General features: G+C 42.6%; 1 pseudogene; it reads right to left on the reverse strand.

The window, feature by feature from the left end:
* Positions 1 to 814: 814 nt before the first annotated feature.
* LOC150015731 (developmental pluripotency-associated protein 2 pseudogene) lies at positions 815 to 1,773 on the reverse strand (annotated as a pseudogene).
* Between the last annotated feature and the right edge of the window lie 10,337 nt (positions 1,774 to 12,110).

Consider the following 12,110-nt stretch of genomic DNA (forward strand, 5'->3'; position numbering starts at 1 on the left):
AGGGATTTGGCTGCTGTGAGACAAAAAAAGAATAAAAGAACAAAAAAGATATTATCATCTCAAAATATATAGCTTATACATTTCAGGACATATTCTAAAATACTACTGCCAAATTTTCAAATTATTTATTTATTTATACTCCTTCTTGTTCCAGAGAAGTTTTGCAGCATTTGCTGCCAGATTAATTTTCCTGAAGCTCAGCTCTGATCGTGTTACTCCCCTGCTTACAAACCCCAATAGCTCCTCACTGCCTATAAAATGAAGTTCAATTTCCTTAGCCTCCTGCTTGAGGCCCTCCATTATCTGGGCCCATACTTCTCACCCAACTGTCTCCTGCACTCCTTCCCTTTACACACCTTTGTTCGAGCCAAAGCACACTCTCTGTTGCTCCTCTAACACAGTCTGTGTTTCCCACCCTTGAACCTTTGCCTGTCCTGCTCCCTCTTCCTGGAATGCCTCTCCTGGCACCTGCATTTTCCCGATACTACTCACCCTCCCAGCCTCCACTGAGAGCGTGCCACTCATGCAGAGGCATAAACAGCGGAGCTTATGTCATTGACACACGTGCTTTAGACACGCCATCTCACTGGACCCTCCCAAAGGGAGAAAGTAATTTCTTACTGTGGTCCAAGGAGGCTGGGGCTGGTAACCCTGGGGTTGTGTTCTCTGTCCAGGTCCTTTATGATACACCAAGGCTGTCTATCATCCACAACAAAAGGTGCTGCATGAATCAATGCCAACATAGGGTAGCGACCGCTCTCTCTCTCTCTCTCTCTCTTTTTTTTGTAGCTATGAGCCTTCCACCATTTATTCTTTATTGAGACATGACCCATCCAAAAGGAGTTATGAGTGTCTTCAAACAAAGTTTCTTCTCCGTTTTAATTAATCTTTCCATCATCCTTTCATTCCTCTTAACACACTCAGGGCATAATATATTATTTTCTAGATCTGAGGATGGGAAAGTGCAGGCTGGTAACAAGAAGAGAGAGATCATCTTCCTAGGAGTGTCAGGCACCCAGGCCTGACAGGCATGGAACTGCAGGTGAACCCACCCCTCTTCATCTGCCGAGTGGTCTGCCATGGACCACATACCACCTGACACCAGATGTTTGCAACAGAAAGTTCTCAGCAGGAACAGGAATGGAACATGAATTCACAGCCTTAGGTTGCACAGCTCTTGCAGCAATTCTTGACCATGGTGTCAACATGGCCTCCTGAGCTGATGCTGTCACTTCAACTTATTGGTCTCTTGCTCTCTCTTGCTCATCTTATAACTTTTATTACTCCTTGCTCTCTCGGTCACCATCTTGCATTTCATTGAACATGGTTGCAGTGTGGCCTCCTGTGGTGTTTCAGCAACGCACGTCACGTTGTTTCCATATTCCTCACTCATTTGTTTTTCTTCAGAGTAAGCATGTTCCTTCAGCTTCATATAAATATCTATTTTCTTGCCTTCGGTACTCAAATTAATATGTTGGCACCAGTATCTCACAGTGTCGCAATACACTTTATTAATTGAAGGCAAAATGGTTGGCAAGGGAAAAATTGGTTCTGGGCAAGCTTTGAATTGTTCATTCATTCAAGGAAGATGAGCTGTGTTGTTTGTCCGAAGCCTCTTCAGGCTGGCTCCTGAGGTTGAAGAAACCCTGGTTCCATTTGATGTTCTTCATTATCTTCCTCATTAACTGGAACCAATGTGAGGATCACATTTTCTTCATCTAATTTATCTTCAAAGAAATCCTTTTCATTGCTATCCAAAGTTGAGCTTATCATTTCTAGGAACCTCGGGGGAAGGCAATGCTAGCGGTTTTGAAGGTACTCGTAGTTTTCTCCTTTTAACCTGAATTTTTTTTTTTTTTTTTTTTTCAGGTAAGAAAGTGCACCTTACAATGTGCTTGTCTAGTCCCGAGGCACAGTTTCATTTGGCAGCCCCTAGGCAGCCCTCACCTGACTCCGTGAGGCAGGACAGTACTGATTCTCAAGGCAGCAGCCCAGACGTCCAGGGAGCCAGAATGGGAGCAGACCCGCAGATGCCCCTCCACACTCCCCGCCTGGAGGCGCCATGAGAACATTCATGGAAGGAGACTGAAGACCGCTCTAAATCTCGGTGACTCAGGCTCTACTCCTCTGCATTCTAAGGACATGCCAAAGGATTTTTTGAAGGTGCCACTTATCACCAAGAGCGGCAGAGGAGATTGCTAAAGCAGTTTATACAACCTCCAAAGCCAGCTCAAACAAACATGGTGATCAGGTGCAGAACAAGGACCCTGTGTGCTCACTGGACAAGGGCCAAAGTATTATATGGTGAGTAGTCACATAATCTTGTGTACAAATGGAATTTGGGCTATACACATCTGATAGTGTTCCCTTTCTAATTTTTGGCATCAAGAAGTTACATGAATTGACTGGAATGTAAGAGCCCCGCCCCCCATTTTCTCCCTTTCCTAAGTCATAGGCAGGCCTACTGATCATAGCAGAGACATCTCATCATAGGTCCTGCATGTCTTCCCCCAAACCAAAAGCTGCACTGCCCCATTTAAGTCTATTTCTAATGGGCTATTCAATTTAAATCAACATCAGTTGCCAGAACATGACTTCAGATGAAAGCTGCTTCCGGGGATTAATCCAAATCTCCAAATACTCCCCTTGACAAAACTCAATGCAGCCCCCCAAATTATGGCTCACTTGGTAAAATTTTGAAGCAAAAATTAATTCAAAAACCATGTGAAACCTATGGTTGCCCTGCCAGCCTCTTGCCTTGTTCTGCTGCTGACTTCTGGCCTCACTGAACTCACGACAAGGCATGTCTGTCTAGTGTCCCTGACCGCTGCAGTATCTGGCTCTCTCCGCCCTGTAACCTGCCATATTCCAGGCTTTCCCAGTGGCTGGCTATCCTCCCCAGTCAGCAGCTACTTGCCTCCATAAATAAAGACTATTTGCAGTAAGGTTTAAGAAAACGGTATTAATTGAGTAAAATGCAGAACTTTGTTTTCCTAAACTTTTCTTGTCAGCAATTACTAAATAGCAACCTTGAGTGGTAAATTCTGTTGAACAGCTCCAGAGCTTTAATCACTTACATTTATAAAAACCTCTACCTCTTTTTAGCAGTCGCCACTTCAAAACTAGAAATTCATATGGAGCCTTTCCGTTTCTCTTATGAATCTTTTCAATATAACCAAATAGATGTTTCTCAACAAAGTTATATGGTGGTTTCCTCATAGCATGCATCGGCGCTGGTTGTGATGATGACGGAGGTGTGTGTGTGCAGGCACTCGTCTTGGGCAACCCAAAGAGAGAGAATGATAAAGTACAGATAAAAAAAAAAAAAACTAAGAAGTACAACAGTACCCACGGAAGGGTGAGCTGAACAGGACCTCATACAGTGGAGTAATGATGACCACCTTTGCTTTGCTCCAGGAGATACAGAACCAGTGCCACCTTAGTCCCAGCACAGAGAGGGTGGAAAGGAGAGCCTTCAGTGTGCCGTCCAGAGATCCCTGGGCATCATCGGAGGGTGAGAATGGAGCAGTGGCATCACAGAACAGGAAAGACAGGGAAAGGCAAAAATCCAGAAATTTCTCCCGTGTGAACAGGAATGGCTATGAATGAAAGCCTTTTATTTCAGGGTAATACATATAATTAGTAATCTTCAAAGAAAAAATATCCCAATATAAGCTCAGTTACTAAGTGCTGATTAGCTATTAGTGAAGCCTAGGGAAGAGGTGTAGCAATGATGCTTGTGAAGTCAGGATACAAGGACAAGTGCTCTCCGTTGTTCAGGCTGAAGCCAGCTGGGTGTGGAAGCAGAATGACTGGATACAAATTATTGCTACTTCCTCAATTTCGTTTTGCTGCTGTAGATATAGATGCAGAAGGAAATACAATTCCATAGCAGAATGACATCTATTTAATACATAGATATTATACTCCAATTTTTACAAACCATCCTTGATTTAGTTCCTACACATCTACCTATACTGCAACCCTGAAAAGAATCCTTACTTGGAAGACTCACTCTGGGAAGCCAGGCCTGCCATCACCATTTGTCAGCCTAAAGAGTTCTCTTGGAGAACTACAATCAGTCACATCTTGTTTGGTTTCAATTTTCACTTTAAATGGGAACACATTTTAGACATAATGTACAATGACATGTGCTCCTCATATTTATTTGCATGATTTCCCCAATCACTGTATTTTAAAATCAGAAGTTTTATACAAACATTTGTAGCAAGGCCTAATGGAATGTTGGCAAAATTTGTGAATCACTGGAGCGTCTCATCTATGTTCATCCCAGATTTTCAAGCAACTAACGGTTAATCGGCACCTCTGTCATCACAGTTTGAAAGGTTGGGAAACTGTAAAGACAGCAAAGAGGCAGAGTGTGTCCTGATGCGCCCCTTCCCATACTTATGCCAGATGCCCTAGTTATTCACTGTTCCTGAGCCCAGCACATCAGAGCTACACTCAGCCAGAGCAGCCATAGGCTGGGGACTTGCCCATTAAGACCCATGAACTATATACTGAAGACAACAGCCGGGATGATAAACAAACAGCATGCTCCAATACATATGAAATCAATTGGAGGCAAATATTCAGACACCAGCAAAATCAGGTCCCTGGTGGCACGATGGCTGCTTTCAACATGTGAAGGAGGAATCTGGCATTATTGTTCAATGTGGCTCCAAAGGGTAGGCGGGCGATAAGTAGTCACTGCAGAGTAACCTAGGGTGGCATTGTAAGAACGTGTGGGCCAGAGTTGGGCAGCGTGAGGAGGCAAGGAAAGCAGTCCACCGGGTGAGAGCAGACTGCTGATGCACGCTCTCCTTCTTCCTGACCACTGCAGGAACGCAAGTTTTCCTTTAAGTTCTTGCAAACAAGTCCCACTGATCCGTGGAAGGTTCTCACTGGAATTTCTAAGAAATGGAGACCACCGGTACAGCTGCTGTTTAATATTGTAGCTTTGGGGGAAGGACTCTGCAGTTGGGGGAGAATTTCTTTGATATATATGTAAGGGATGGGCTGAATTTACAATTTAAATACAAATTGCATATTTGTTGATTACCTTCTTGCTCTAAACTCTCTGACTTAAAAACCTCTTGATGTTGGCCCAATATGAATTTCTCAATGTCCACGCGAGGTGCAACAAAATGTCCCGACTACTCCCCCAAGACACATCCCTGCAACAAGAGACCTCTCTGCTCAGAAGGCGAGAAGAACTGTGCTACAGGGATTAAGACAGAGTCCTCAGACTGACTGGAATAGTCTTAGTAGTCTTTATGTAAAAACACATTTGTTTGTTTTTAAAGGAAGCAAATCGGTGGCAGTTTGGTTACACAGAGGGAGAAATCGTCTTGTAGCCCTGAAGCAAGTGACCAGCCTCTGTCATTCAGGTTGTCTGATTCTTCTATTCTATTCTGTGATGTGGGTCAGGCCATCCAACCCTTAGTTCCTGAATCTATGGAATAGGAACACCATAGTGACATCTGACCTTGCCCATGCTGACCAGGCTCACTAGGAGGTCTGAGGCAGTCTTGGTAGAAAGCAGAGCTTCTTGGATTAAAGAAAGGACAGAATTAGGTCTCATTATTTCATATTTTGCAATAGGTTAGAGCTCTATGTTTGGTTTGTTTAAATTCTTAAAATTACTCACCTTTAAACTAATCTGCTTATTAGATGTTGAAATATATCCAGAGGCTCTTCTTTACGAATGTCCTAGAATGACACTGCTTCAAGAGCCAGAAAGAAAGTGCTTTTACACAAATCATTTACACCTTCCAGAATACTCTAGAGCAGGGCAATTTTTTCCTTCCAAAAAATCCTTCTTTTTCCAAATCCTAAATTTCCCAGTGAAAAGTCAGAGATGTGTGGTAACATTGGCTCCATCCTCCATTCTGCCTATTCTTCAGAGAGAAACACAATGTACATGAGGACACACACTTCACATATATAATCCTAGCAGGGAGCAGGAGAACTAAACTAGGGACCAGGATTATGGAGATCAAAGGAATACAACAGAATTATTACCACCCCCCTTAACTTCTCCCTGAGGCCACCTCCTGACCAGGACGCAGTGGGGTGGGAAATGGCACCACAGAACCCCAGCCTCTCTCTCATGCCAATATCAATGCATGCTGATCAACCTGACTTACGCCCGCATAACTTTTGGAAGCAAAGGGGACCGCACAGTCACATGCCATAGGTCTATCTGCAAGAAGGCCTATCTGTAGAAATCTTCAGAAATGTAAACACATGAAAAGAATGAGTGATACTCATGTGTTACATTCCAATTTCAATAATCCCTCAAAGGTGTTAACATGCCTTGTTGAGTCTACTGATGAAATGACAGTTGACAAGCCAGGAGGGCAGTAATCCTTCATGAGTTCCTGTCATGGACATCGGTTGCTTTGGGCCACCCAGGATCTACTCTCCCTTCTTTTGGTTCAGAATGTGGATTTCCTTATTAGGAATTAATTCCCCTCCTCTGTGTGTAGTCTTGGTGGGAATGTCAACCAGGTCCCCTAACTTGCCTCCCCCAGCTGAGGGGCAGGCATGCGGCCCATGCCAAGCCAGTCACACTCCTTTTCCAGGGCTCTGAATCTTGGATGGAGAAACCCATTGGAAAGTATCCAATGCAAGAGTAGCACACAAGCAAGACCATCAGTTTCGTCCACCTGGACCCCAGAACGCCCCCAGTTTCTGTCCTCCTGTACACTTCCTGTTGATTCTCTCAGCTACTGGACCCTTCCAATAAAATCCTTTTATGTTTGACTTAGACAAAATTGGTGTCTATTGCTTGCAGGGGGGAGAAAAAAAGAAGAATGCTAATTATTACAAATGTCCAGCTTGCTTCCTCAGATTCTGGACCTGTGACAATTTCTAGGCCCGACAAAGCCCTATAATCCTTAATCATTCTAAAAATAATAATATGCATATGAGTCCATTTTCTCTGATATTCTCTTGTTCCTCCATGGTTAGTGAGAAAGAGTATTTAAAATAAAATAGAATAAGAGAGAGACAGGGGGAGGGGGAATAGCAAGCCTTAGTTTGGCACCTCTGAACCTACTCTGGCCTAGAAGAAAAGATGAAAGATAGGCATATTTTTTCCTCTGGGAGAAAGTGTATTATTTGTTCTAAATGTCACTTTCAGGAATTGAAGAGACAGAGAAGGGGAAAGAGGTTAATGGCCTTTTTAAAGTATAATTTACAAACAATAAAATGCATAGATCACAAGTGTACAGTTTGATAACCATGCCAGTTACAATACAGAACATCACCATCACTCCAGAAAGGTCCATCATGCTCCTTTTTAGCTAATCCTTCCCCACCCCCACAGACACTGTTTTGATTTCCATCAGCATAGCCTAATTTGTCCTGTCTAGAACATCATATAAATGGAATCAGACAGTATGTACTCTTGTATCTGGCTTATTTTGTGCAACATAATGCTTCTGAGATTCATTCAGGTCATTTATCAGTAGCATGTTTTGTTTTGTTTTTTATTGCTGAGTACTACACTGTATAAATGTCCCCTCTTCATGGAGATTTGGGACGTTTCCAGATTGGGGCAATTATTTTTTAAAAAGCTGCTGCATTCTTAAACAAGTCCTTTTTATGGACATATGATTGCTTTAATTTCTCTTGAATAAATGAATTGTTATTCAATGGTGAAGAGGCTTTCTATAATAGCTTGCAGAGAAGCAATAATATACTTTCTCCTGGAAGGAAAAAAAATGCCTATTTTCTATCTTTTCTTCTAGGATATAGTAGGTTTGGAGATGCCATTCAATTAACCTCTTCTTCCTCTCCAAAAGCTTCATTCTCTCAATCTACAGACATCCTCATTTCTCCACCATCCTAAACAAATCTTTCTCTTTCCCCTTAAACTAGCAAAATCTCTCAATATGCCTTCTTCATGGCAATTTTTTAAAAGAAAGAGCTAGCTATACTCACTGACTTCACCCTTTAACTTCTCTTCAGTAGGGTTCCCAGCAGCCCACTCCAGTCTTCTTTTCTTGGTTCTCATTCTACCCTTGACTTCTTACTTTGTTCAGCTGTAATGGCTGTGCCTCTCCCCCCTCTACTGATAAAAGATAAATGTTAATCACTCAGGTGGCTTTTACAATGAAATCAGGTAACTAAAGACTGGTCTTAAATGCTCACACTGTACAAATCCTTCTCCTGGATTCCATACACAGTGAGAGTAGAGATTTGGTAGACAAACTCTGGGATTTGAACCTGGCTCTTCCACTTACTACCTGGGTGACCTTGGGAAAGTTAATTAACTATTCTGTGGCCCTGTTTCTTCTATAAAATGAAGTTGATAATAGGGTTGTTGTGAGGATTAAATTAATTAGCATTTGGAACTGTGCCTATTATGTAGTAAGCACGCAACAAATACAAGCATTTTCTATTATCTCACATGGTCCTCGTTGTGGTGTACATAATAAGAGAACTTTGTAAATCTCACTAGACTTTATTAACACAAGAGATGATACAAGGCAGTATAATGTCTTGGTTCCATCTCTTCTCAGGCTCCCTTAATGGTTAAGCTTCTTTCTTCTGCTTCTTTAATGTGTACATACTCCGAAGATTCTCTCTTGATCCTGTCTTCAAGATTTGTAAGGACTTATCCTTCATGATGGCTTTAATTATGACACCAAGGCCAGTGACTTCAAGTGCAGGTCCACAGCTCTGAGGTATATCCCTTAAACTTCAGTTTTCATCCCCAACTTGCTGTTGGGCATCTTGTTATCATTCACTTGAATTCAACATGTATGATACCAACATCATCGTTTTGTTTCCACAAAGAGGTTGCCCTCAGGATTTCACTTTGTCCTCAATGATACACTCATATGCTAAGTAAACATGGCCTAATCTTGCCAGGTGTTCCTAGGTATGTATAAGATAACTTGAGAACGGATCCTGTAAGGGTATTACTGAAATATTCTTCTTGTTTCCCTAAGGTCTCTGCTGTCCACTCTGAAAGGTTCATAATAACTACACGCTGTCTATGCAGCAGGGATGGGCTGGGGGAGAGTTCATTCCAAGTACCTAAGGATGGAGCTGCTTCATTAAAACATGAACATCCTCATCCCAGATCCACCAGCACTCAGACCTAAGCCTTCCTTCCTTGTGCCCCGCACTTTTGGTAACAGTGTCTCTGTTTTTATCAGACTGTCCTTGTCCCACACCCCAGCGTGGTGTCATGCCAGGGCAGACTGCTGAACTGGTGGCAGAATCAGCAGCTTACCTGGGCACCCAGGTGCCACACTCCATCTCTGAACCTCAGAGCTTTAATCAAGGAAAGAACTTGATCTAAGTGGCTTGGGGTCTTGTGGCACCTTCAATATCCCCTGCAGCAAAATCTGCTGTTCTTGCAAGTGGCCTAATAAAAGCTGCCTGGACTTAAAAGGAAGGCATTCAGGAAGTTTGGTTGGAGTGTCCTGCCTGTGCTAGTCATTAGGGCTGCTCACAGATATTCCATTTTCCCTCCATTGGGCACACGTGGGAAGGTACCTCCCTGCTGCCCTTGAAGTTAAGTGTGACATGCAACCTGATTTGGCCAGAGATCTGATGCACTTGCCCTTTCCCTGCCTCAGTGGAAGAGTAAGTTGAAATGCAGCATCTACTAGCCTGGGTTCTCCATACTATCTTACATACGGAATAGGGCAAGAGACCAACTTTTGCTTGGGAAATCATTATGATTTGGGGGAGGGCTTGTTACCGCAGCATAAGCTTGTCACTTCTGATGGATACAATGGCCCTGTTCATGCAACCAACTCGCAACCTTCAATTTCTGACCTAGCCTTGCCTCTGACTTTTAGATTTCCACTCTGTTCAGTTCAGCCTTAGAGCCACATGGTGCACTTAAGCATCCCAAGCACAAAGCTGTCTCCTGCTTTATGGGTTAAGACTTACTACTGTACAGTCCACAGCCACCCAACAAAACTCTGGACTCTAGTGCAGCCCAACCACAATATCCTAGGCATGAAAACAGGCACAATTTTCCCCAATGTCAGCATCCAAACAACAGTCTTCCTATTAAAGTATCCCATTCTAGCTAAATCGATGATTTATTGTCTAAAGTGGATTTGAGCGTGAAAGGGGACTGGGGTGACAGGAATATGTCACCACTGTTCTGGGTAAACAGGGACACTTGGGCACCCGAATTCTATTTCTGTCATCTTTACAATAGAGGTCTAGTGCTATGAGAGAATTCCTAGACTCCTTATCTGATGATAGATCACCATACCCAGGAAATGCAATTAATAGCCTAAGAAGAAGCATGTGGTGAAATTAATGTGTTTATCAGAGAGTGGACTCTGCCTTTATTAGTCCATGTGGCCTTGGACTGAACAAGCACAGCTGCTTCCCTAAGTAGCACATGTGAATAGCAGTAGACATCCAAGCAAAACCAAGAGCCCAAAGCAAAATCCAACCATAAAGTATGAACACCCTGCAGAAACATTAATAGCATCTTCCTCCCACTGGTCAGCCTGGGAGTCATTTCAAAGGAAGAAGGACAAAATCAGGAAAACAATCTTAGCAGCAAAAAGAATTATTTAAACAAAGCCACAGCCAATGCAACTTCAGTGACCAGGAGCTCCTCCTCTCCTAGGCCTGTGAAACATATTAGATGTCAGTAAATATTTTTAAAGAATGCAAATTCTCTGGGTGAAGTAACACATGGTAGAAGATAACTGATTTCTCTAATCTGCTGCTATTCTGCATTTTTCTTTACTTTGTGAAATGCCAGGATTCTAACTGGCTCATTCAAAATGTCAGTGGTCAAGAAGTATATAACGATTTTTGTAGAAGATTCTATTTTTCTGTCCATCCCAATCCCCACTCCTCCACAGCTCTGCTTCAGGTGATGTGGGTCCTGAGCTAGTCCTAGTATCCTCATGTCCATATTAAGGCCCAGGAGTGGAACTATGATCCAAACAAGATCACAGTGTAGTTTTTCTGGAATTGCAACCATCACTGGGCATGTTAGATTTCTAAGCTGCCATAACAACTTACCACAAACTGGGTGGTTTAAAACAACAGGAATGTATTCTTTTTTAGTTCTGGACATTAGAAATCCTAAATCAAGGCTTTGACAGGGCCAAATCTTTTAGCAAAGAACCTCTCCATGACTCCTGGTTTCTAATGGGTCCCAGCACTCCTTGTTGGTATTCCTTGGCTTGTGGCCACATCACTCTAATCTCTGCCTCTGTCGTCACATGGCCACATCTCCCCCCAGACTCTGTGCCTATGTCTTCACAGGTGTTCTTTCTGCATGTGTCTCTGTTCTCTTCTTCTCTTTTTATAAGGATGCCTGTCATATTGGATTAAGCCCACCCCACCCCTTAGCATGACCTCTTCTTAACTTACATCTTAATAACATCTACAAAGACCCTGTTTCCAAATAAGATCACAGTCACAGGAACCAGGGACAGGACTTCAACATATCTTTAGGAGGACACAACACTAGATGAGAGAGCGCTAGCTTCTCCCACTGATTGCCATGGAAGCCTGCCCACTCACCTAAGGAGTAAGTAAACAGAACCAAGAGAGGCAGGGTCCTAATGTGATTCAATTCCTGGAATGTGTCTATATCTGAAGCCCAGTCCACCTCTTAGATTTCCCAATACCATGGCCAACAAAATACCTTTCAAATTTAAATGTATTTCAGTTGAATTTCTGACACTTACAACCAAGTCTCTAATTAATATAGCTACCAATGAATAACACTATATAATGTGACATCAATAGTTTCCCATAATCTGGGTGGTGAAGAGACAGTGGGGTATGTATGACAAAGATCGGCCATGAGATGATAACTGTTGAAATTAAGTGATGGGTATATAAGAGCTTATTATTATACTGTTACCTTATTCTTTGTACCTTTACATATGTGTGAAATTTTCCAAAGTGAAAAGTTAAATTAAGTGTTAAAAAAACAAATTTCCCCAGGACTCCTGCTTAAGGACCAGCACAATTTTGGAGCCTGCTTTCTCTGTGATCAGAAGAAACAGCTCAAGATGTAACACTTTGCAGTCCAAAAGCCATGTTATCATCTGGGTTTCAACAAAGAAAAATGGCCCTGGGATCCAGAGCAGTCCTGA

The sequence above is a fragment of the Furipterus horrens genome, unplaced genomic scaffold (assembly GCF_987537825.1).
Source record: "Furipterus horrens unplaced genomic scaffold, mFurHor1.1.pri manual_scaffold_3, whole genome shotgun sequence".
Lineage (NCBI taxonomy): Eukaryota > Metazoa > Chordata > Mammalia > Chiroptera > Furipteridae > Furipterus > Furipterus horrens.